General features: G+C 49.0%; 1 pseudogene; it reads left to right on the top strand.

Moving 5' to 3' along the window:
- The first annotated feature begins 503 nt into the window (after positions 1-503).
- LOC116881452 lies at positions 504-4,817 on the top strand (annotated as a pseudogene).
- The last annotated feature ends 477 nt before the right edge of the window (positions 4,818-5,294 follow it).

The following is a 5,294-nucleotide window of genomic DNA, read 5'->3' on the forward strand; positions in this document are numbered from 1 at the left end:
ATTTATAAGATACTGACCATGAACTTCTGCAGCTTGGCCTTCACTGTACTATGCAAAATATACACTGCCTTTTTGTCTGTCTTAGGGTCTTGGCTGAAATGTACTTTTAGTCCTGATTCACAGGCTGGGCTAGTCCCTTCCGAGTGGTGGAGCCTGTCTCCCACCAGAACTCCTACAGTGGGGAATCCGTCAGGCTCCCCGAGTCTCCTCTGAGGGCTGTGGATGCTAAGTTGCCAGGTCACAAGGAGAGAACCCCCTCCTCTTCCCTAGTCTTGAGGATTAAGCTACTGTTTTTCTTCCTACAAATGGCTGGGGCATGGTAGGAGGATTCTCCAGGAGCTTTGTGAGAACGAACCATGCTCATTGGCTTCTCTGTGTTTTGGTGGCTGTCATGAAGGATTAATAACTTCTGCATCAAGGAAACTTAGTGCCTGCCCCCAACCCCAGCCACACTTTTCTAATCTTGGAGAGGACCAGGGAGCAGCAAAGGGGATGAAAAAACAATGGTAGAACGAGAAAACAAGAAGGAGATGGAGTCGAGGAAGACCTTCGGCATGAGCCACTATCAGTCTGCCATGGTGGGCTCTGGGCATTTCCCCCTCCCCTGCAATTTGTAACAATAATGAGTGTTTTGCAATGTAGGGGCACTGCTGAATGGGCAGCGCACAGGGTCACATCTTTTATTCTGTCCTTTGCTCAGCCTGCCGAGGACTGTATTTCTCACATGCACGGTCTGCCTTCCTGAGGCCTGAAGCCCCGTCGCCCCAGCCCCAAACCGGGCACAAACCTGGCAGGTGCACAGAGGCCCTCCAGGAGCATTTACCATCACCCTGCAGAACAGAGCCTGTTTCCTTTAACCGCGAGGCTGCCAAGTAAAAAGGCTAGGAAAACAGTGGTTCCCATGTCTTTGGATTTTACAGACCAATAAAATCTTTTAAGAATGGGAAGAAACTTTTTCTGCCAAGTAAGGACATTGAAGAAAAAAGAAACTCAAAAAATGAACACTTCCATCATTTCATAAAAGAAAGGACATCTTAGCACACACACATATACATGCATGTGCGTACATGTACACACACACACACACTCACACACCAGGTTATCTCAGTGTAAACAGCAGACCTTTATGCTAAATGGATTCAGATTTTTGTATGAAAAGTCCCAACACTGTCCTTACTTTTCTCATCTTGTTGGCAACACGTTAAGACTTCACAGTAGCCTGTTGTTTGGATTGAGGCTTGGAAAGTGCGAACTGACGTTACTGAGTTAGTCACAAGGTTAAGTGTACTGAGGTCTCCAGACAGCTGCATCTCACTGCATTTGCTGATGTCAATGTTTAACACGTGGTGTGGATCCCCGAGGTCTTGCTGGGCACTAGGTTTATGTGGGGATACACATGGCTCCCTGACCTCAAGGGAATGTGCACTTAAGTGAGGGATATGCGAGGGGTATGGAAATGTCACCTCCTCAGGGAAGTCCTCCTAGACCACCCCATCCAGAGTAGCAGCTGAGACCCTCACCAGCTCCAGTAATTCGCTAACATGTCACCTTTTTTTTTTTTAAGATTTTATTTATTTATTCTAGAGAGAGAGAGAATGAGCAAAGGAGAACATGAGAGGGGAGAGGTCAGAAGGAGAAGCAGACTCCCTGCCGAGCAGGGAGACCGATGTGGGACTCAGTCCCAGGACTCCAGGATCATGACCTGAGCCAAAGGCAATTGCTTAACCAACTGAGACACCCAGGTGCCCTGACCTTTTTTCTTTTTCTTCAGAGCTCTTGCCTTCATGGAAATTCTGTTGTTTATGTCTTTGTATCTTCCTTTATGGCCCATCTCTGCTCTCTGAATGTAAGCCCCACACCCACACCTGCCTCCTTGCCAAGGTGGCTGAATGCTAATGCTGGGCTCTGGTCCTCCTGCCTGCTACCTCTGACCATTTCCAGCAGCGACTGGTGAGGGTGGTCCTCTTGCTGCCACCATCGTGCTTTGCTGGGCTCGGGACTTCCTCAGGAGGAAGGGCAGTGGGGAGGGAGCCTCTTGAGTTGTGTGGGGACTGCCTCGGGATAGGGCTGGGTGCCCTGTGCTTGTCTCTCTGGGGATTGTTGTGGTTACAAGGAAAGTGACTATAAGCTCCTTCTACCCTGTGTGGCTGCAGGAAGGCAGGCTAAGCTGAACCTCAGAGCCCCGCCCGGGGCATCAGGACCCAGGCAGTGCGCATTGCATTTGTGGGAGAAGCTAGTTCGGTGGTAATAATGTGAGTTAATATTTGCTTAGAATTTGCCATGTGCTCTGTGCTTGCGCCAGAAATGCTCCTAACAATCATAGAAAATAGATGCAATCATTATCTCCTCTTCATGCGTGAGAACACCATGGCTCAGAGGGGTGAGATAGCTCCCCTGAGGTTGGGCTGCTGATGTATGACATTGAAGGGACTGGAATCCCAGCCTGCCCTCCCTCCCACCAAGTGCACACACACACAGCTGGGCTCTCCTCTGACTAACATGTGCCCAGCTTTGGTGACAAGCCCCAGAGCTGCTCTTGCTCTAGAGGTTGGAATAACAATAGTAATACTAGAAATAAAAGACAGGGAAGACCTGCTGAGTGTGAGGCACTACGCGGGTGCATTGTGAACATTTACTCTTTGAAGCCTCCCATGAGCCCCGAGAGGTAGTGTTCTCATCCCTGTCGTGTGGATGAGAGACAGGCTCAGACAGTCTGAATGAATCTCCCAAATCACACATCCACGAGGCGGTACATTCGGAATTTGAACCCAGGTTGGTCTGACTTCAGTGCTCCCTCAAAAGCATCATCCTGCGGGAAAGAATTCATTCAGGCAATATTTACGGAGTACCTACTACATGCCAGGCATTGGTCCAGAGGGTAGGGATTAGGCACTAAACAGGAGAGACAAAAATCCATGCCTTCACGGGGCTCACATTCCGCTGAAGAAAATAGACAATAAATGCAGAAAGGGGTAACTATGTACAATTTTGGCTAATTATAAGTTATTTTAAAAATTAAACAGAGTAGTGAGGCAGGGGTCAGGGAGCTCGGGGGGTCAGGGAGACTATCTTAACCACAGGCCCCCTCTGGCTGCTCCCTGAGTGGAAACTGCAGGGGGCAGGCAGTTCTGGGACGAGGGTGGGTGATTGCTAGAATCCAAGTAAGGGACCGGTGTGGCTTGGATCAGGGCAGTGGTGGTGGGTCAGTGGGAGGTGGGTAGATTCAGGATTTATTCTGAAGTGACTCAATGAAACTTGTTGATAGATTGGAGGTAGATTGGGAAAGAAAGTGGGGGTCAAGGGTGACTCCCAGACTTCGGCCTGAACGACCGCAGGGATGGAATTGCCGGTTGCTGAGATAGGGCAGGCCAGAAGGTCAGGAATTCAATTTTATGATTTGTGTTGGAGGTGTTTATTCCCCATCCCAAAGGGAGATGTTGAAAAACCATTGTGATTTATGAGTCTGGAATTCAGAGGGTGTTCTGCAGTAAATACTTACCATATTTCATCAGATAGAAGATGCCACCGATTGGGAGACCACTGTTATTTTATGTACTCCTATGAAAACACACTGCCAGTTAAACTAGGGCACATCCCAACTTCAAAGATATTAAAATGTGTCTTGGAATCAACAGGATATAGTGAGTTTGGGAGTTTCCATTGTAGAGATGGTACTAAAGGTGATGGAAGGTAATGATATCACTGGCGGAGTGATGGAACCCAGAGAGACGAGAAAGGGAAGTAAAAAGACTCCGCCCACTGGGCAGCCATGTTTCAAGCAGGCGCATGCGCATCCCGTTCCAGCCAAATGCAAAGTCAGGAGGTAAACCTCTTCTTCATAGGCAGATGCCATTGAGACCATCCCGGGGAGAGACTTCAGTCTGAGGGTGTGAAGCTCAGAGTCAAGGCCCCGGATACAACACACAACATAGCCCAGCATCTGCTACTCAGTGCCATCCAGGAAGGCTCACCTGGGGTCAGGCTTGGCCTCAGTTTCCTCATCAGCAATACATGCCTATGATGTCTGCTCTACCCTCCTCAAACCCAGAAAACAAGACAGTCTCCTCTTTTTCTGGGCCTCCGTTCCTGCACCTACAAATGAAGATTGGACACAGGAACCCCTGAGCCCTGTTCTCGCTCCAGCATTGTGAAATCAACACTAGCTGCAGCACTTTGAGCGTCTGACAGGCGATTTATGTAAGTGTTAATCATCATAAACAATGATTTAGTCATCTTGAGGTAGGTCAAAGGGCCCAGAACCCAAAAACCTGTCTGGACCCTGTTTGTCAGCGGTCTCCCTCTGGGTATCACATTTTGGGAGCTCTAGCTGCTTTTCAGACCATTGAAGGGCCACGGGGGTTCTCTTAGAAAGCTGACATCTAAGCAGTCCGTAGGTTTTGTCAGTTTTGACAGCTGCTCAGAAGCAGAAGTTGCAAAGAATGCTTTGAATGGCATTCACTTTGATCCTGAAATTCCTCAAGCACTACAGCCAGAGTTGGCTAAGGCAAACACGAAGATGGCCGAGAACACGTTAGTGGGGCTCCGAGCCCCGGTAGTCCTCTGCCCAGCACTGTACCTCGCTCAGTTCATTGCCAGGGGCCATCTGAGTCTACAGTACTTGCACTTCACCCCAGGAGCCCTGATGTGTGGGCCCTGTACCCTCTGTAGCTAACAGAGTTAGCCCTCGCTCTCCCTGGTCCCGCTTTCACCCGTCCTGCCTCACGCATGTCCGGATGCACTGGCTCCCTTCCTCTGAGGCGACTTCTCTGGCCTGGAAGGTCCGCCAGGTCTGCTGCACGCACTTTCCAGGTGTGTGATGCCAGCTGCAATCTGTCTTGTGGGTATTAATGCGGTCTTCAGGGGCGGCTGTTGTTCTCAAGCTGTTCTAAAAGTGGAGCATGCTGGTTCCGAAAAACCTTGCCCAGGTTGGATCCCTTCAAGACTTGGACACAGCCTCTATCAGGCATCTGTTTTTCTAAAAGAAATAAAACATAAAAATATTTTACTCTTCTACAGTATATATATATGATGTAATATTTATACTACATGTTCATATATATATAAAGATCATTCAGAGGACGTATATTATTAGTCTCATTTCATAAACAAGGTAGCTGAGGTGAAGCACTCAGGCCATTCCTGGTGGTAGAGCCAGGCTGCAAAGCAGGGTATTTAAAGGGCTCCAGGGACACCTGGGTGGCTCAGTCAGTTAAGCAACTGCTTTCAGCTCAGGTCATGATCCCAAGGTCATGAGATCAAGCCCTGCATAGGGGTCCCCCCTCAGGAGAAGGGAG

The sequence above is a fragment of the Lontra canadensis genome, unplaced genomic scaffold (assembly GCF_010015895.1).
Source record: "Lontra canadensis isolate GAN:19392208 unplaced genomic scaffold, GSC_riverotter_1.0 scaffold74, whole genome shotgun sequence".
Classification (NCBI taxonomy): domain Eukaryota; kingdom Metazoa; phylum Chordata; class Mammalia; order Carnivora; family Mustelidae; genus Lontra; species Lontra canadensis.